Raw genomic sequence first — 22,046 nt, forward strand, 5'->3', positions numbered from 1 at the left:
AGTACAAGATGGATTATTGCTTAATGACATACAGGAAATGTTAAATTAGTTTACTTAACCAACAGCCCCTTCACTTCATCTTATTTTCCCTCTCTCTCCTAGGCATGACATTAAATGCCTTTCTTTTACTCCATTCAATTAAATGCAGTCCTCTTTAATTTAGTTTCACGGGATCAGTGTGAATCTTTTAAGCTGCTAGTTTTCTCTTTTACAGTTACAAATCAGAGGGGGGAGAAACTCTGACCTTGCTGGGTCTGTTGATTTGGAAACAAAATGTTCCAGGCCCTCAAAATTGGGGGGCGGGGTCAGTGTCTGAAGAATTAATTTCAATTTTCTGTCCAGTCAGTTCAACTGGCTGTCCCTTGGGAGATAGAGATTTCACATGGGGACCATATCATATGTAATGAAGTGGTACAGTAAACCTGAGATTATCACCGAGTTTACACCTGACAAAGAACTATAGCCGATCACAGCTCCCTGACAGATATAACTACATTTGCAAGCATGCATTAATCATATTCACCCTTAAATGTTTGGCTATACACCTAAATATATAAGCTGAATGAGTAAATAGATTCTGGGACTATTTTACATAATAGAACGTGACCAGAGAATGCTATAATCCCAGTTGTGATAATACCACTTGCTGGAGATGACAGGTGGGGTGAATGCTTTTGTACTCAGATGCTTCTGGATGCCAGTTGCTGGAAACCAAAGGAGAAGAAAGTGTTGCTGCCCTCTGATTCTGCTTGGGAGCTTCCCGCAGGTAACTGGTTGGCCATTGAAGACCAAGATGCTAGACTAGATGGGTCACTGACTTGGTACTGCTGGGTGCTTGTGTTCTCTCCAGATCAAGGGAAGTAATAGTGCCATTCTCTTCTGCCTTGGTCAGACCACACCTAGAGTACTGTGTCCAATTCTGGGCACCACAATTTAACAAGGATATTGACAAGCTGGTACATGTGCAGAGGAGGGCAGCCAAGATGATCAACGGTCTGGAAACCAAGTCTTATGAGGAACAGTTGAAGGGGCTGGGTATAGTTTAGCCTGGAAAAGAGGAGAATGAGAGGAGATATGAAAGACATCGTCAAACATCTGGAGGGCTTTCACATGGAAGAGAGAGCAAGCTTGTTTTCTCCTGCTCTGGAGGGTAGGACTCAAACCAATGGCTTTGAGTTACAAGAAAGGTGATTCCACCTAAGCATCAGAAAGCACTTTCTGACAGTAAGTGCTGTTCGACAGTGGAACAGTCTCCCTCAGGAGGTTGTAGAAGGATCCTTGGAGGTTTTGAAGCAGAGGTTGGGTGGCCATCTGCCATGGATGCTTTAGTTGAGATTCCTTCATTGCAAGGGGGTTGGGCTGGATGACCCTTGGGATCCCTTCCGACTCTATCATTCTATGATTCTTACACAGCAGAAAAATGAGAGAGCCCTATGCCAACTTGAGACTAACAAACGTATAAGCTTTCATGGACTAAGGTTCAATTGCAAGTGATGAACTGGATTCTAGTCTGCAAAACCTTGTGTTATAAATGTGGGCTTGTATTTAAAGTGCCTCGCCACTTTGATAAGTGGGAAGAGGATATATTTTGCCAATGCCAAAGGTCTGGATTTCAATCCCTGGAGCATCCAAGAAGAGCTGGGAAAGATTTCTGTCTGAAAGCCTGGAGATCTGTTGCCAGTCAGTGTTGACAATATTGGGCTAGGTGGCTTGGTAAACGGCACCTTCTTGGCATTCCTCTGTGATCAAACGGGCTTCCCTTCATTTTCCTCTTGACTGCAAAAGAAATGACACGACTGCACAGCTACCGTGAAAGGATTGCAAGTGTACACAGCATACATCATCACCTATTTGTGCAGTTTATATAACTCAGGAATAAAATATTTGCCCTGAGGGGAAAACGTTGGTGCACCTAATTTCCTGCCTAAGAGCACGGCTTGGTTTTGTTGTTGCTGCTTTTTTAAAAAAAGGAAAGAAAAATCAACTCAGGAAAGAGGAGATTAGATGAGATAAAGTATGGCCGCTTGTACAAGAGTTAGCCCAGCCCCACCCCTAATGAGAAGATGATCCCACAGAGCTCCCTTTGCATGGGGAGGGGAGGGAGAGAGAGCTCTGCTTGCCCAAAGGTCCTGTCTAGTCCAGTTTAAAAAATAATAATTAATTGCTCAATTTTCACATAACAAATTATCAAACCATATAATCGCCTACATAATTTCACCCCCCTTTCCCCCCTTCCCCCCCCTCCACCATGGACTTCCCTCAGCTCCTCTCCCTGATTTCGCTGCACATATTTTCTCTGCAGATTATAAAATTGTATATATCCTTACATATCTGTCCATCATGTTATCAACAATAAATTTGTGTATGTTTATTCAAAACCTGCCAAGGAGTCCAGTTCATTTTGTTGTGTTTTTAAATAATTTGTGAAAAGTTCCCATTCCTCCTTGAAGTCATGGTTGTCCTTGTCTCGCAATTTGTATTAGCCAGTTCTGCATAGTTTATCAATTTCTCTTGCCACTCTTCTTTTGTTGGGTTTCTTCATTCTTCCATCCTTGTGCTATCAAGACTCTTGCCGCTGTTGTACTGTCTAGTCCAGTTTTCTTTCTGTTTCCAATCCAGCGGTACCTCGGGTTAAGTACTTAATTCGTTCCAGAGGTCTGTTCTTAACCTGAAACTGTTCTTAACCTGAAGCACCACGGGGCCTCCCACTGCCGCCGAAGCACGATTTCTGTTCTCATACCGAAGCAAAGTTCTTAACCCAAGGTACTATTTCTGGGTTAGCGGAGTCTGTAACCTGAAGTGTATGTAACCTGAAGCGTATGTAACCCGAGGTACCACTGTACTGGCCAGGCAGATGCATCAAGGAATCATGCAAAGCTGCTAAGTGTGTCTAGAATGGCAACATTAACCGTGGGTAATGTGAATGTTGGTTTCACATTCTGGTTTGCAGCCAACCCTGAACCATGGTTTAGGAGGTATTTAGATATAACACTTGGTCACAGAAAACACAAACTATGTTTAAGCATTCTGCCTAGAGAGGACATCTGGTATGGCAAAAGTTTTCCTTTCCTCCTTTCCAGTATATTTTCTGATTTATATTTTCCCAAACATCAAAAACAAAGTTTGCAGCATGTACGTTTATAGCTCTTGGCACCGAGAAACAAATACATACACAGGGAGTCACACACACACACACACTTCCTCTCACAAAATCCTTGAAATGCTGTCAGCTTTGCAATGTAAATGCTTACAGGCTTCCTTGTATTTTCCCCCTACCTAATAACTTTGGATAACTTCCTGTTTACTGTCAGCGCATCTAATGCATATGTCAGGCCGCTGGAGCACCGACAAGATATATGCATTAGACACACATTGATAGCAAAGAGGAAGTTACTTGATTCTGACAGGACAAGAAAATTACCCACAAGTAGTAAAATATAGGGCTGCAATGTGACTGCGTTGGGCTGCGGGACCATGTATCACATAGAGATAACATGGGAATTAAGGAAGTGTGGAAGACGCTGCAAAGGCAGAGCCGGTTATCTTGTCCCTGTGCCCATACATTAACATGCACACCTTGCTTTAATCGCATCTGCATCCTGGCAGGCTGTGGAGCGACCCTTTATTGTTAACATGCATTATTATCCACAACCCTCATCCCCATCTGCACAGCCAGCCTGAGCATGTATCACATTATTTTCCTATTTCTTTGCTGGATTAAATGAACCCAAGTTGGATTGAATGTAATCTCTATAGGACCTCGAATCCTTTGTATTGTTCTCAACACCTTTACCCCTCCCAAACATCTCATCTATCGCTTCGATTCTGTATCCTACTAAAATGCGCAACTGAAGGGACTGTTGCACAACAGATGGAGTAGCTTTAATTCTGGAAATGCTGGTTAATCAGCATCCATTCCTGTTACTAACATGCTTCAAGAGCCTTGGACGTGCCACTTGGGTGGCAGTCTCCCTCACACTCCCAAGGAAGTAAGCACCACCAAACACAAGGGGACTCACTTGCAAATAAACTTGCATGCATAGGGCTGCAATAACGCCTCCTTCTGGCAACTCCTGCAGCTGGACTGGTGCTCTGCTTTCCTTTGGACCACCTCAGCAAGGCTGAGAGGTGGGTCTTGTTGTCTGGACAGCCTAGGAGTTCCATACACACTGCCCAGGCTTGTGCCCCTGGGAGGTCCCTTGGCTGCTGCTAAAGCAGCAAAATGCAACACAGGAGGCGGCAGCTACGAGTTACTGCTCTCTGCAGCCACAGCAGGCGCTGTGATTCTCCCCAGAGGGAAAATCTCCATTGTTTCTTAAGACAGACGGATGCCAACAGTTGCACTGCCCATTTTTCTTGAGCCCGGTTTCTCTGGCAGGCTCCCAGTACGTTTCTGAGCACAATTCAAAGTGTTGGTGATGACCTTTAAAACCCTAAACGGCCTTGGTCCAGTATACCTGAAGGAGCGTCTCCACCCCCATCGTTCTACCCAGATACTGAGGTCCAGCGCCGAGAGCCTTCTGGCGGTTCCCTCACTGCGAGAAGCCAAGTTACAGGGAACCAGGCAGAGGGCCTTCTTGGCAGTGGCGCCCTCCCTGTGGAACGCCCTCCCACCAGATGTCAAAGAGAAAAACAACTACAGTGGTGCCCCGCAAGACGAATGCCTCGCAAGACGGAAAACCCGCAAGACGAAAGGGTTTTCCGTTTGCAGAGGCGCTTCGCAAGATGAATTTCCCTATGGGCTTGCTTCGCAAGACGAAAATTGACGAAAATTTTCGGGGGGGGGGTTTTCGCTCCAAAACCCCTTTTTCTGAAGCGCTAAGCTGCTAAAAGCCTTTTAGCAGCAAAACCGCTAATCCCTTAAGCCTTAAAAAGCCGTTTTTAGCCCTTAAACTGCCAATAGCGCTAATAGCGCTAATCCGCTAATGGGCTTGCTTCGCAAGACGAAAAAACCGCAAGACGAAAAGACTCACGGAACGGATTCTTTTCGTCTTGCGAGGCACCACTGTACCAGACTTTTAGAAGACATCTGAAGGCAGCCTTGTTTAGGGAAGCTTTTAATGTTTAATAGGTTATTGTATTTTAATATTCTGTTGGAAGCAGCCCAGAGTGGCTGGGGAAACCCAGCCAGTTGGGCGGGGTATAAATTATTATTATTATTATTATTATTATTATTATTCACTTTATTATTATTATTATTATCATGTATTGTCTACTATACATCTTCACCTCTTTCTGTGAGATAAACTATTCCCAATCCTTAAAAAATATGAATTAATGCCTCTGCTTGTGCTGTGACACTAGCATAGCACAACAGGGAGGCTGCCAATGGCAGTGTTGAACAATATTGCTCTGCATGCTAGCTGCTGGGAATCACAGGTTCTGTTGTGCTCAGGTTATGCTTGTGGCCTTCCCATGAGCATCTTGTACACCCCACCACAGCACTGGACCAGATCAGCCTTTGGCCAGATACATCAGGGTGCTCTGGTGGGTTGTATCCAACAAATCTATGCTTATTGAAATGAATGACCATTTCACGTCCATTGATTCCAATGGCTCTACACTGGATGTTTGCACCATCTAGACACAACTCCTTTCTTTAGACTACAAGAGTGCAGTGAATTGAGTATGACAGCTTTGAAATATAAGCGAATATCTGTCAAGATAATCTGTCTTCTAGCCATCACACGTAGTAGCCACTGATAGCCTTATCCTTAGACCCGACGGGGATGTTCCTTCATCCATGCTCAGTATGCAGATGCTGGGAGGCAGCACTCAGCAGCTAGGAAACTTTGGGGGAGGAGCCAGCAGCCCGCTGCACCTCTTCTCTGTGTGAAGACCAAGCATGATGAGAATTCAGGATAGGGCTATGCCGAATATGCAGCAGGCTCAGTTAATGACTCCCTCTGATTTCTATGGAACATAATAAAAAGGCTGCACACAATTCCTGCAGGGTAAATCTGTCCCCTGCCTCAGGTGCTGTGGTCAACTGAGCTAAGGGGCAGATTAACCCCCATACTCTATTCTAGGCTGTACAGTGGTGCCTCGCAAGACGAAATTAATTTGTTCCGCGAGTCTCTTCATCTAGCGGTTTTTTCGTCTTGCGAAGCAACCCTATTAGCGGATTAGCGGATTAGCGCTATTAGCGGTTTAGCGGCTATTAAAGGCTATTAAAGGCTTAAGGGATTAGCGGATTAGCTGCTAAAAGGCTATTAGCGGTTTAGCGGCTTGGCTTAGAAAAAGGGGGTGGGGAGCGAAAAAAAATCTCAAGACTCACAAGACATTTTCATCTTGCGAAGCAAGCCCATAGGGAAATTTGTCCTGCAAAGCGCATCGAAAAATGGAAAACCCTTTTGTCTAGCAGGTTTTCCGTCTTGCGAGGCATTCGTCTTGCGGGGCACCACTGTATCAACGGAAGGCTAGTCTCCAGATCAAGGGAAGTAACAGTACCATTCTATTCTGCCTTGGTCAGACCACACCCAGAGTACTGTGTCCAATTCTGGGCACCACAGTTTAAGAAGGGTATTGACAAGCTGGAACATGTGCAGAGGAGGGCAGCCAAGATGATTAAGCGTATGGAAACTAAACCTTATAAGGAGCGCTTGAAGGAGCTGGGTATGTTTAGCCTGGAAAAGAGGAGACTGAGAGGAGATATGAAAGACATCTTCGAACATCTAAAGGGCTGTCACACGGGAGAGGGAAGAAGCTTCTTCTCATGTTCTGGGGGGTAGAACTTGAGCCAATGGATTCAAGTTACAAGAAAGGAGATTCTGACTAAAAATCAGGAAAAAAAAACTTTCTGACTGTAAGAGCTGTTCAACAGTGGAACAGTTTCCCCTGGGAAGTTGTAAACTCTCCTTCCTTGGGAGGTTTTTAAACAGAGGTTGGGTGGCCATTTGTCATGGATGATTTAGTTGAGATTCCTACATTACAGGGGGTGAGACTAGATGACCCCAGGGGTCCCCTCCAATTCTAAAGTTCTAAAGATGTCCCCCTAACACAAACACCTCTCCCCCAAGCAAATATATCCATTTGTTTTATTGGCTAAAGCAGTGTTTCCCAACCTTTTTTCTGACTGTGGGCCCCCATGGGCATAGCCAGGGGGACAGGGGGCAGATGCCCCCAAATAAATAAAATAAATGCATATCAATACAAATCTGAATTTCTGCCCCCCCCCCCAACAAAAGCCTGCCCTGTAACAAAATTCCTGGCTACACCCATGCCCCCCCCCTCCATCCTACCAGTAGAAAGGTAGCTCTTTAAATGTTTTGTTTATAAATAGAACATATTTTATTGATAATTTTTATTGTTCAAAATACAATTGCGTATAATGATAGGAACATGGTGAAATATTGTTGAAGCAGAAAAATACAGAATCATGGAGCCAAGGGTCATCTTTCTACAGCAACCCCCTGAAATGCAGGAAACTCAGCTAAAACATCCATGACAGATGGCCATCCAACCTCTGCTTAGAAAACTCCAAGGAAGGAGAGTCCACCACCTCCCGAGGGAGATCCATCTTCCATGTATTATAAAAAGTAAACAGCACTTATTTGACCCCAGTTATTTGACACAGAGGGGGGAGCCTACAGATACAGTCCAAAAGGCGCACAGGAAGGTTTGCATCTATAGGAGAATTTTTAAAAGCAAGTGGTCCTCACTGACCTGGTGCAAAAATATATTTTCATCTGGAGGAAGAAGAAGAAGAGTTTGGATTTGATATCCCGTTTTATCACTCCCCTTCAGGAGTCTCAAAGCGGCTAACATTCTCCTTTCCCTTCCTCCCCCACAACAAACACTCTGTGAGGTGAGTGGGGCTGAGAGACTTCAAAGAAGTGTGACTGGCCCAAGGTCACCCAGCAGCTACATGTGGAGGAGCGGAGACACGAACCCGGTTCCCCAGATTACGTGACTACCACTCTTAACCACTACACCACACTGGCTGCCTAGATAAAACACTATAGGTAGCCTCACAGACCCTTACCTGGGAGTAAGGCCCCCTGAATTAAGTGCGGCTTTCTTCTGAGTAGACAAGTTATTTACCAGGTGTAAGTCAGAAGCACCAGGCAACCCTGCTCCGCTAGGCGCTGGAGTGGATTTCATCCCGCGCCTTGCAGAGCCGGGCTGATGCTGCCCACAGGCCCTGATCCATTAGGCACTGGGGATTGCACCCTGCACCTTGCAGAGTCAGGCCCAGCACTGGCGGCAGCAGCAAGCAGCTTGGGCTCTCCCAACCCTACCCATTGCCACCCCACCACCGTGCTTACCTGACCTGAGGGGCTCTGGATCACGGTCTCTACTGGTCAGAACAGGAGCCTCAGCGATTGCCCTCTCCTGCTGGAAACAAACCAGGACTTCTCGAAGAAAATGCATATGGCAAAAAGGAGCGTCAGGCCCTGGTGGGCTGCCCACTTACATGCTTGCGATGGCCAAGTGGATAGCCAGCCAATCAGGATTTTTTAAAAAAATGAATCCCTCCCCCTTTCACTTCTCACTTTCCTCTGTGGCCCTCTAGACTCGTGCAGTGCCCCCCCCCCCATTTACACGATTTTCATCTTTGGTTGACCCCCTTGGAATATCCTTGGGGGCCATATGGCCCCCGGTTGGGAAGCAATGGGCTAAAGCACAGAACACAGTTAGGGACAGCATTGTAACCGGGATAAAACCTGCCTATCAACATTGCCTACCTCCCACCAACAGGTCAGTAGCTATGCACTGCACTCCTTGCAAGTTTCCCTTATAATATACAGGTGCTATCTCCACACAAACACAGAGACCCAAAGCTGATGGCTGATAGCTAAAACGTGAATGGTCTAGGTAGGAACTTCTGCTGCGGTGATTGAATCTAAGAAGCTTCATGCCTGAATCGGAGACCACTGGGAGTTCCGTACAAGCTGTTCTGAGTTTTGAAAAAGCTGGAGAAAATACGAGCATGAGAAAGAAATAAGAAGTGTTTCTGTGGCATTCCAGAGGATTCCTTGAGAAACCGCTTTGTTTGTTTGTTTGCAAGCTAGCTTCAGCAGCTAATTTTGGGTATCAAAAGGTGAGGCATTTTTCAATGCACTGGAGCTGTATTCCTGCATTTACCGAGATTTGCATAAATGCCAACGGTGCTACCTGAAAGCGCTCTCATCTCACTCTGATTTATGGGTGTGTTTGTATCGCTCACATAATAAATCTTCTCTTCCAGGACACTTCTGTTCTGCTATTTATTGACCAAAGACAATTTGCGTTAAGAATGTTTTGAGATCTTGCCAGATATGCACTAGGGAATAGCAGGGGAAATCATACAGTGCTTGGGCAGGAGAGCACTCACTCCCACTCCCAGAAGAAACATCTTGGCACAACATTTTAGTGCCTTGTTTTATGACGAGAAGATCAAGATCTTTGTGTGCCTCTGTTTACTATCGAGTCAAATCAGAAGTAGCCCAATTAGGAGATAATTTAGGCCTTGCAACGTAAAAAACTCGCAACAGTTTTGGAGGTGGAGGAAAGCTCTATTTGACAAAAGCTTGTGTAAGCGCTAGCATTTAAGTGTAGGCTGAGCAAAATGCTGATAACAAGAAGAGAAGAGTAGAGTTTTGGATTTGATATCCCGCCTTTCACTCCCTTTAAGGAGTCTCAAAGCGGCTAACATTCTCCTTTCCCTTCCTCCCCCACAACAAACACTCTGTGAGGTGAGTGGGGCTGAGAGACTTCAAAGAAGTGTGACTGGCCCAAGGTCACCCAGCAGCTGCATGTGGAGGAGCGGAGACGCGAACCCGGTTCCCCAGATTATGAGACTACCGCTCTTAACCACTACACCACACTGGCTCTCATGTTTCCTACCACTTCATCAAAATTTCCATCTTCTTTACTTCTTTACCTTTAATGGTTGTGTGGTAGAAAGGAATTTTGACAAGTGTAGCTTGTTTTCCAGGGGTGAGAAAATATCTCCCTGTTGAAATCCCCTGTTCTGTTCACGAAACCTCAGGGTAACGTTGGGGAAGAATTTCAGTCTGGTGCACGTTTTAACGCAGAACCCCTTGATTTGCACTTCCCTAAACATTACTTGAACACAGTTGCCCTTCAAAATTCACACTTCTCTGGATTATATGATGCACCAAACAATGTGAATAGCAGGGGGAAGTGTGAATAAAAATTATTTATTCATTCATTTCATAAAATTTATACACTGCTTGATTGTAAGAAACTCCAAGCGGCTTTTAAAAAAACAATTTAACAATAAAATCGAGAAAAATTCACAACCTGACTTTAAAACATACGGAAGTTAAATTACTAAAGCAGATTAGAATTGCCTCAATTTTCTAAGCATCTGGGTAGGCGCCCAAAAAAGTACCATGAAGGCACCTGCATGATTTCAATAGGCAGGTATTTCCAAAGTGCTACAGTAAACAACCGAGTTCTTACAAATGTGGAACAGGTATTATGTGGCCAATTGAAGCGGTTGGGTGGGCATATGTGGGGTAATGTAATCTCATAAGTAAACTGGCCCCAAGTTGTTAGGGGCTTTATGTGATAACAGTAACACTTTGAACTTGGCCCAATAGCAAATTGGCAACCAGAGCAGACCTCCGAGCATGGTCCTTATGCTGATGAATTTCCATAAGGACTTTTTAAAACAAGCAAACAAGGAAGCAAACGAATTGCAGATCCATCCGGAAATGTGGAGAACTGAGTTTCAGATTGGAAAAATGACAAATGGAGAGTAAATGAAATGGACAGGTTCATCTTTCCTTAACTCTGGGATGGGTTCTACACAACTAAGTTAACAGGGACCCCAACCACTTGTACATCTGGGGTGTTATGATTAGTAATCCCAAACACCTTACTAACACTTTGCACCTTCCTGCTCTTTAAATAAGCACATCCATACACCTGTATGGTTTCACTCATAGTCTTCCTCACACCATTTTAACAGTGAGTAGATTTTCACGACTCATTTTAAAAGGAACGGTCTCTTCAACCTGTTGGCCACATTCTCCAAGGGACAGTCTTCTTTCCCTTTACAGGGCATTTTATGAAGCCGGGGCAACTTTCAAAAGGTGCAAATTCTACTGACATTGCAACGGTGTGTTAAGCAGTAGCCGTGCCATTATAAGAAAACCCTAACCTGCATGGAGTTTGGTCACATACCTATTCCCACACAGACTGACATGCCCAGAATTATGGCATTTACGCCAACATCTGTGCTGTCATTTTCCTAAAGAGTAAATAAATTAAAAACTGCAGAGTTGTTTAGGAATAACCCGGCACATGTTCGTTTTGACTAAATCCCACTGAAACCAATAGTACGTATGTACTGTTCCACTGTTTTCAGCATGACTTAATCAGAGCTAATATATTTGCCAGATTCTGCCAAGAAGGAAAGAGATTTGACTCCCCATTGCATGCTAATCATAAAATATGATTTATACAAACAAATTGCCCTTCTCGGTCTCTTTCGCCCATCCCCAGTGCCTTTCCTTTCTCTTTTCTGGTTGCTGGCCTGCTGAACTCCCTTAAAAAAATCTTAATATTTACAACCTGCAGAATCAGCCTTAACTTTGAAGACTTGCGTGTCAGTTTGGTGATTTAGAGGCATTTCCCCAGCCCGTCTGTCTCCCTGCTTCTCCCCCCCCCCCCTCCCAAATGCTCCCATTCATATATTCTTCTCCATCTTGCCTTTGCAATGACACTCACTAATAAACCGTTTCCCTAAGGGATCAAGGCAGGAAATTGGACAAGTCCTTGCCGCTCCCCTTTAATTTTTTTGTTTAGTTTGGATGGTCTTTGAAATGGGCTGGAATGCAAATGGAAGATGCTTTTGGCAGGTTGACATCCTCCCCCCGCCCCGCTGCAGAACTAGGCAACAAGCCAGCAGCAGAGAGAAAAGTGAAGTGGTTTAAAGGGGAAGCGCGAGCGCCAGCACACTCCAGCGTATTCCCACGTGAGAATCTTGTGCTGGCTGCCCAGTTCCCGGTTAAGGCTGAAAATCTGCCTTGTGTGGGAGCCAGCTGAAGGACTCATCACTAGTTAAGCCTTCGAGGGCTTAAGTGGGATTTAACTGTCTCAAATGGGGCTGTATATTGGCCACTTGCACATGGCTGAATATTGCCCTAAATAAAAGCCTTTGGCTGCAGTAGAGACATTATTGCTGCAATTACTGCTGGCTTTTGTGAGGAGAGCAACAGCCCGCCGCATTTGGTTAAGACGAGTGTGTTGCTTCAAATTGCACTTTTTTCGGGACCACACTAGAGGACAGAGGATTATCCTCTATTTTAGACTTTGGTAATAAATCCTCAAACCGGAGGCTGGTGGGGAGGGGAATGATCAGAACTGACCTCCTTCCATATTATGAGTTCCTAGGAAGAGCCAGGTGGCTGCAAGAAGATCCTCAAAATAGATGTGTACTATGTTTTATTAGCTAGATAAATTCATCAAAGGGCATTTGAAGTGATTTCAAAGAACATTGTAGCTGATCCAGCATTATTACCTGCCCTAGGTAGGGGCAGATGGGGCTCATCAACCTGGGAAGGTATCCCATCTAGGAGAAGGAAAACTCTGATCCTAAACATCTTCCGCCTTGTGGGACATCTTCGGGAGAGGAAAAGGGCTAAGGAGTGAACCCAGCACAAATGCAAAATGGAGTCCCTAAAATGGTTGGATGGCACCTTGTACACCTCCTTCCAGCAACTCTTGCAGTCAAGCTGGTGCCAAACATATTGCTCTGCTTTCATTTGGACCACAGCAGCAAGGCCAAGGAGGTTTTGGTTTTAGTGTCATCTGCAAAGGTCAGGATCTCCATACACACTGCCCAGGCTTGCACTAGACAGATGCCAACAACAGTCTACAGGTTACATGATTACATGTGTACACAAAAGGGACTTAGAAGGGACCTTTCACCAAGAATCAAGATGTGCCATTGCGAAACTAGTATTTCTAGAAGGGGGAATGAGTGATGAGACAACAGGCTAGGGTTTTGGATAGAGGTGGAGTTGATTCAGTTCACATTTAAAAGCGAACTTGGTTAACTTACACTTGATGGAACCATATGAGAAATGAACTGAAACTATCCTTTGAAATTTTCACTTCTCCAAGTTTTGCAATGTGTTTCTCCAGCCAAGTAATGTATTTCAAGGAAAGTGGGGAAGGGCACTATCTATAGTAATAATACCAGTGGAGTTTATCTCCCCCACCCTTAATGCTACACTGGATTCCACCTCTGAACACCAGATAAGAGAGAAAATACAGGAATGAGTTTTTGCCTTCCTGTCCTGCGTGTGGACTTCCTGGAAGCATCTGTTTGGCCACTGTTGGGGGGAAAAGATGCTGGACTTTTGGCCTAATCCAGCGGGAATTCTTTCATGTTCTTCTGTCCATAGTAAGCAGAAAAAGTAATTGTCCATATTTTTGTTTTGCTGCATTGTTTCTTGCAACAAAGAAAACTCCAAAGGCAAATGGTTAATCCCACATGAGTTAAATATCAGGAGTGATGTATTCACCCCTTTGATTGACTGAAGTGAAGAATATGTCCCGTTGATATAGTGCAACCTGCACCACCATCAGCATCCCTTTAATTTGAAACAATGTGCCAGTCAGAGGTACCCTCAACCCCCCTGCATTTAATCATTTAAATATTAAGAGATGTGACCATGAGATGTCCATAATTACACTACGGCTGCAATAGATATCCTGCTGATATCGCAGAATTAGTTGGCAGGAAAGCATGACAGGGCCTTCTCCATTGCCATGCCTTTAAAACAAGAAGCAACTGAGAATATAAATCACCGTAATGACAAGGAAAGGAAAGAAGCGTAAAGGATGCAGGCCTGCAGCGTGGACAGAACTGCAGAATTAGGGCCGAACTACAGGTTATATTGAAGATGTAAGTTCTTGTAAGTTGGCTTTTAAAGACGATTGGACAAATTCGTGGAGGAGAAGGCTATCAACAGTTACTAGCCACAATGACTATGTTCTACCTCCACATTCAGAGGCAGTATGCCTCAGAAAACCAGGTGCTACAGATCACAGGTGGGCAGAGTGTCGTGGTGCTCATATCCAGCTTGCAGGCATCCCATAGCTTGGCCAGTGTGAGAATAGGATGCTGAACTAGATAGGCCATTGGTCTGATCCAGCAGGCTCATCTTATGCTCCTATGTAGTGTGCCATGTCAGCTGTTTATTTCCCCCCAATTTAATAGTAAGCATGAGGGGTGGTTTTCATCAGAACCCCAGAACTGATGTCAACGGGAGCTTTAAACAAAAGGATAATTACCACACATCAGAGGGCAAATTTTTGTTACCTAGATTTTCCAGGGTTCTGAAATACACAGAGCTCTCCCAAGAGGACAAGAGGTTCCCTGCTTCGGACAGTCACCCTCCATGAGTTAAGGGACAATGGGAACAGCAACAGAGGTGGAGTTGGTGCACTCATTCCCTACTGCCCGACCTCCACATGTTACAACCAGATGACTCCAGCATTGGAAAGAATGATGGAGATACGCAGGGAAGACAGGGAGGCAGAGGGCTGTGAGGTGCAGCCAGGGATGGGCAACTAGTGAAACCTCCAAATGTTGTTGCACTCCAACTCCCATCAGCCCCCACACCAAGGGTGATGGGAATTGTTGTTCAGCAACCTTTGGAGGGTTCCATCTTCCCTATCCCTGGTCTAGACTCTAGACCACGAGAGGAAATTTCTGCCAGTTTATTTCAGGAAAAATTATAAACTGCTTACAGGAGAGCTTCGAAGTGGTGTTACAATGTGTTTGAAAAGAAAGTACAGTGGTACCTTAGTTCTCGAACTTAATCCATTCTGGGAGTCTGTTCGTCTCCCAAAACCATTCAAAAACCAAGGCACAGCTTCTGATTGGCTACAGGAGCTTCCTGCACTCAAATGGAAGCCGCATCAGATGTTTGGTTTCCAAAAATCGTTCGCAAACCAGAAAACTTACTTCCGGGTTTGCGGCGTTCGGGAACCGATTTGTTCGGCAACTGAGCTGTTCGGGAACCAAGGTTTGACCGTACAGTGGTACCTCGGGTTAAGTACTTAATTCATTCTGGAGGTCTGTTCTTAACCTGAAACACCACTTTAGCTAACTAAAAAAACAAAAACAAATCTGTAAAGACCGGTAGACTCAGATATGACACTGCTATTCTCTGCTGGCTTGTTTAAAAAGAAGCATTAACGTGCATTGGAAACCACAGATGGTCAGTGCACGCCACATGCCTATAGGAAGCTTATTCCATCATATGAGTGCCATCACATCACACAATGTCATCCAAGTAACCCCCAAGTGGACTGTGGAAGTATATGTGGCACCACTAGGAAAACCTCTTCTTTTTCTATGAGATGCCTGCTGATCCCTGAGATACACCTATTTATTTGCTGAAACTGCCCCCGTTCAACCTTTCCATATATAGAAATCAAAGACCTTTCCTCTCTGAGACCAGCAGATTGGCATTTTGCATTGAATTCTTCCTTCCTTTGGTGGACATTTGCTCCACAGAATAAATGTCCACACATAGTGTGATGAATTTAAATGGTGTTGCCAGAACTTGCTGGAACTTTGGAAGGTGTTTCTCTGCACCTTCGCCCACCAGTTTTTTTAACCAGAACAACAAAAACCCTCTTTGCCCGCTAGAGAGATGCTGAGCACTAGATAGAGAGACTTGCCGACAATTTGTGCTATCAACTCACCAACTGTATATTATCCCCTTGATGCACACACTCAACTCCCATTAGTGGTAATGGAAGCGACAAGACTCAACCAGAAGAAAGAATCGACCTCCTACTCTTTTACACAAACAAAGGCATTTCCCATTGAAATTAAAGGTGCTTTTAAAGAACGCGGGGTTAACAAAAAATATAGCCTGCCCAATGAAAGCAAATCAAATGTTTACATTGTATAATTGCTTTTACTTGCTTTGACAAGGAAAATTAGCTCGGTAAAGTGCTAGTTCTAAAATGCATACTTGAATACACTTGATGAACATAAGATCTCTGCACACCTAAGGCTAGATTGATATAAAAAAAAAATGATATGTGCAATTGAGCTATGCTTCCCCCCTTCCGTCGCTGCCAGAATATTGTGAGTTGAGGTGTTAAGTCTATAATTTGCAAAGGGGTGGGGGGGAGATGAATATGTCCAACGAAAGCAAACTTGTTTAAACATGTCAACGAGATGCCAACAAAGGGTTGCCAGATGTCCCCTTGTTTATCTGCAACTACCAGCCTCTAAAGTGTTGATGTACTTGCTATAGACCTGCGCCATCCTGTTGAACATATGGGATGCTCTTCAATTTTGAGGCCTCAGTATCTCCAGAGTGGTCCATGCGACTCTAAGAAGAGCCTTGCTCTTTCAGATCAAAGGCTCATCTGGTCTAGTATCCTGTTCCCGCAGTGGCCAACCGGATGCCTTTGGGAGGCCCACAAGCAGGACCTGAGTGCAACAGCATTCTCCCCACTTGTGAGTTCCAACAACTGGTATTCAGAAGCCTACTGCCCTCTGACAGTGGGGGTAGAACCATCATGGCTAGTAGCTGTTGAAATTTTGGAAGCTTTGACCGGACTGCCTTCTACATTCAGTAGCATGGTATGTACATACATTTTGGGATGGGAAGACTTTAGACCTGTGGTTCCAAACATGGGGCACACGCCCCACAGGGGGGCAATTTGATTTTTAAGGGGGGGCAATTTGGAAGCTTGTTTAGATCGAGTTAATGGCCTTTTTAGGCTTCCTCCATGTGAGTAGGAGTTCGTTTTTTGAATAATAAGAATGATATGTCACAAGGAGAGGATTTTAGAGCTTAGGTGGCGCACGGTCAAAAAAGGATTAGGAAGCACTGCTCTAGACTGAGTCACACTCAGCTTCAGATGTCAAGGAAATAAACAACTATCTGACTTTTAGAAGACATCTGAAGGCAGCCCTGTTTATGGAAGTTTTTAAAGTTTGATGTTTTATTATATTTTTAATATTTTGTTGGAAGACACCCAGAGTGGTTGGGGACACCCAGCCTGATGGGTGGGGTGTAAATAATGAATTTATTATTATTATTATTATTATTATTATTATTATTAGTGTTCACATAGTGTGGCGCCTCCAACTGATTGCAGCAGCTATCAGTTCTGAGAGCTGCTTCAAGGTCTCTGTCCCTCACCTCCTTCTAAGCAACACCTAGATTTCTCCTTTCTGCTGAGAAGGTAAAGGGAGTTGCTTTAAAGAGAAGCTGAATGCTCTTAATGGGGCCCATCCTAGGTCAGTGGGCCGCCTCCTATATGAGTGTTTCCCAAACTTGGATCTCTGGTTCTTTTTGGACTACTGTTCCTACAATCCCTGACCACTGGTTCTGCTACCTAGGGATGATGAGACCTCCAGGTATAGGGCAGTATATAAATTCAATAAATGATAATAATGGTGATGATGGGAGTTGTAGTCCAAAAACAGCTGGTTTGGGAAACGCTGTCCTATGTTGATTGGTGTTGGAAGATTTAACTTACGATCTTGGTTGCAGCAGGCAGAAAATGCAGTGCTAAATGGCAGAAATCTGTTAACTACTAGTTTTATTTCCCCACAATGCCCTGGAACGATGCTGTATTGGGGAAAATGTGGGGAAATAGCATGGCAGTCCCCAGACCCACTCATCTAGCAGTGATCGGAGTGCCGGGGTGGGGAATGTAAATGGGAGCCTAGGCTAGGTGACAGCAGTGGGTTGTAATCCTGGTTTGTAGTCAGAACACAAACCACAGTTTCCAGGTTTGGGTGGACATAATAGGAAACTGTGGTTTGACAAACCTTAGTAGCATTGAATTATGACACAAGAGAGAAAGGAGACTGGAGTGTGCAGGCACAATGCTTGTATAAACTATGGTGGATTGGCCCCAAATATTTGTGTCTCTACCAGTCCTATGTGTCCTTGGGATGTGTTTCTGAAATATCCAGAATCTTGGCGTCTAAGCCAGGCAACGAATGCTGACTTCCACCATGAAATTTCAAATTAACGAGTGGGAGACATTTCAACACAACCTACAGTATTTTCTTCACAGTTTTTTTTATATGTATGTGCATGTTGCACATTTTCTCCCACAATATTTTGTCAAAGCCCTCTCTAAGGTGCCACAACAACCGGAATATTTTTATAGCCTAAAAAGAAAAGAAAAAAAACCCACTCAAGTTATGAAATAATGGAATTGCCTTGAAAAATGAATGAACAGTCCCCTCCTCTGAAATTGTGCTCTGACACAAGAAACGGCTGTCACTATTTTTACAGGATGAGGCATTGTGCATTTTATAGCTGCATAACAGAACAGGTGTCACTTTTTCCAAGCACAAACATGTAATGATGGGGGAAGCTTCAGCTGCCGTGAAGCAGTTAAAGGTACAGAGCCTGTGTCCATTCAAAGCACCTTCCCCAATATCAATCATCTCAAATCCTGTGATTGGCAGGTGAGGCCCTGTCAGTGGTGCCACGACTGGAGGCTCCCTGGTTGACATTGACCCATGACGGAACCATTTCAATGGCAGTTCCCTTTTGCAGGTGAGGTGAGTCCGTCTCCCAAATTGCTGGCTTCCAAGAGGAAAGTAAAATCATTCCTGATGGTTGAAAGACACTGATCCTGGCAATCTAGAGATTGCAAGTTGAGAGAATGTCTTTTGTTTGGGGAATGTTCTAAAATGTTTTAGAATGCTTTTTAGAAGTCTTTAAGTTAACACCTTACATTAAAAACCTGACAGTACCACATTATCGAAGGTTATTCACCAAAGCCAGACTAAACAACTTTCCTTCTGCAGTGTTGGATGGCAGGTTGAGAGGAGTTCCCTACCAGGACAGACTTTGCTCGTGTGCCCAAGACATCAATTCTATAAAACATATTTTGCTGCACTGTGAGAAATATGAGCAAGCCAGGGCTGAACTGATATTACCCTTGTTGGTACCTTTCCTGGGAAAATCAGAGGCTCACTATGTCAGGTTCCTATTGCAAGACCGGACAAACTGAACATTAGTGGTGGTGAAGTTTTTATCAGTGGTTGCAAGTGTTGGCTATTCGCAGTTTAGTAGCGCTGCAGAGAGCTTGCTGGGGAGACCATGCGTTAAAAAGGGACTCAAAAATAACTTAAACAAGGTTTTAATAACAAAAACTCCTTATACACGAAATACATCAACAACAAACCAGACCCAACCACCAACCCATCCCCCCGGGTAATGGGAGAGCTAGGTGCTGCTCTTTATATACTATGCCCAAATGCTGACACAGCTTAATTAACACAACCTAGCAGCACCTGCTATGTTTCACAGCTGTAAGACTGGGTCTTGTTATTTGCCCTGGCCCTGGCCCTTAAAGACATACACAACTTGTGAAACAATAATGAACCTTCACATTTTAAAGTGACCATTCAACAGCAAGAACCAATGATCCCTAGCTTTAAGTCTGAACAAAATGCTTGTTTAACCTGGAGGTAGGCTGTCTGAATTGTGCATTGCTTTGTAGCGATTTGCTGGGTCTCTGGACTGTAATAAAGATTGTATTGTATTGTATTGTATTGTATTGTATTGTATTGTATTGTATTGTTAAAATTATTATTATTTTGTTGGCATCCGTCTGCCTCAAGTGAAAATGGGGTGAAGTCAAACCACTGGAGAATCACAGCACCCGCTGTGGCTGCAGAGAAAGGTAATTGCTGCCTCCCACATTTTTTACTGTGTTAGAAACACCAAATTGAACTCTTCAGGATGCAAGCCTAGGCAGCACGTATGGAGGTCCTGGGCTGCCCAGAAAACAAGACCCCCATCTCAGCCTCGCTGATGTGGTTCAAAGGAAAACAGAGCAATGTGTTTGGCACCAACTTAGCTTCAGGAGTTGCCAGGAGAAGGTGTATAAGGCATCATCCAACTGTCTTAGGGACTCCACTCTAGATTTGTGTAGGGTTTGCTCCGGAGCCTCTTCAGCAGCGAGTGCTTGTGAGCACAGAGGGTGAAGAGCACCCTCTGCGCCCTGCCACAGCCCAGTGCGCAAGCACAAGCCCAGTGGTGTCAGTGGCAAGGGCTGCTCGAGTGCACTCCGCCCCCAACTGGCAAGTGTGCTCCACTTCCGCCTGGCACATGTGAATGAACACCTGCACCAGGGGCGATGCCCTGAAAAGCATTGACCCCAGGGCCCTGGCTTTTCTGTATGCATCACACTAAGGTCACAGTCTAGTGGGAAAAGTCTAAGAAATAGAAGGTTTCTATTCTATTACATAGGGACGCTGGTGACGCTGTGGGTTAAACCACAGAGCCTAGGACTTGCCGATCAGAAGGTCAACAGTTCCAATCCCCGCGACGGGGTGAGCTCCTGTTGCTCGGTCCCTGCTCCTGCCAACCTAGCACTTCGAAAGCACGACAAAGTGCAAGTAGATAAATAGGTACCGCTCAGGCGGGAAAGTAAACAGTGTTTCCGTGCGCTGCTCTGGTTCGTCAGAAGGAGCTTAGTCATGCTGGCAACATGACCCAGAAGCTGTACGCCGGCTCCCTCGGCCAATAAAGCAAGATGAGTGCCGCAACCCCAGAGTCAGCCACGACTGGACCTAATGGTCAGGGGCCCTTTACCTTTACCTATTCTATTTCATTGGCCATTAGTAACTTTAGGGTTTTCTGGTTAAACCTTGAAATGAAATGCTTAGGGAAGTTTTCAAAGACTGATGTCTTAATGTATTTTTAATCTTTTGTTGGAAGCCGTGCAGAGTGGCTAGGGAAACCCAGTCAGATGGGTGGGGTATAAATAAATAGATGATGATGATGAAATAACTCCTGAGCAGCAAACAAAACTCAGCGCCAGCTCAATCACAGAGGGAAACTGGGTAGGTACCAGAGATACCAAAAAGTGTAATATGGATGCAAATGACTTGGAGGAAAAGCTGCTACCTTTTGAAGAAGGTACACAGAGACGTGTTGGCAGCTCAGGGACTAGGTTGACTTTCCCAGCATCTGAGAGGACATGATTCTTTCGATCTCCAGCCAGAGAATGGACATAGCTGTAAAATGGAGAGGAGATAAACATGCAACATTTACTTAAAATGAGTAATAAGGAAGTGGTTTACTCTTAGTCATTTGTAGCGCAGGACTGTGCATAGTGACTCAGAAGCAAGTTATACAGGTGTTCATTGGAACATAATTCCAGGTAAACTCTTCCTTACTTTCAAGCAAGAGTCATTGTCATGTTTTGAGATGGGAGCTTAACAGTTGGGGTCTGGGGTCCGCTGCCAGCTACAGTCACCCTGTCATGTGCTCAGTGTATCCTGTTATAAAGGACCCCCTGTACTACAACTTTGTGAAGACGTAACATGATTGAGTGCGTAGGGAGGACATGGTTCGGACATCTTGGATGCATGTTTTGTTTGTCAGCAAGATTGTTCCTGCTTGCATGCCTTTTCACTCATGTAACAACAGATAATATAAACAACTGTAATTATTACAGGGTAGGAAGAAAGTTTAAGGCATGTTGTACTCTAAGGGTTTATCTGCATAGCCCCAATTAATTCTGATAGGTGCTATGCTCCTGATTCCTGGGAGATCATAAATACAATTACAAGGGGAAAATATGTTTATAATACAGCACAAGTTTCCATTCCCTTGAGTTCCCCCATCACATCAACATTCATTACAGCATAAACCTGCACTCACCCCACTGTTTAAAGAGCCTACTTTACAGAGACATTATGAGGAAATCAGCTTTGTAGTCCCAGAAGTGTGGAGAAGGTTGCTCTCACAAAATGTGGCACCATGCAATAGACCATAAGCCAGTGGAGCATTGTGGTTAGAGTGTTGGGCTATGACCTCGGAGACCAGGGTTCGAATCCCCACTCAGCCGTGAAGCTCACTGGGTGACCTTGGGCCAGTTTTCCTTAAACCACACCCACCTGCCCCACACCTGATGTCATATGTCAAATGTGGGGCAGGGAAAGATGCAAAGGAACAATCAGGGGCTTAACTGAGTTCAAGCTGCATTACAAGGTAAGAGAAGAAAGAATGGGGAATGCACTTAGGATCACCTGACCTCATAGTGATGTTAAGTGATTGGCAAGTGGGCAG

Source organism: Podarcis tiliguerta (assembly GCF_965153285.1).
Source record: "Podarcis tiliguerta genome assembly, chromosome: 1".
Taxonomy (NCBI): domain Eukaryota; kingdom Metazoa; phylum Chordata; class Lepidosauria; order Squamata; family Lacertidae; genus Podarcis; species Podarcis tiliguerta.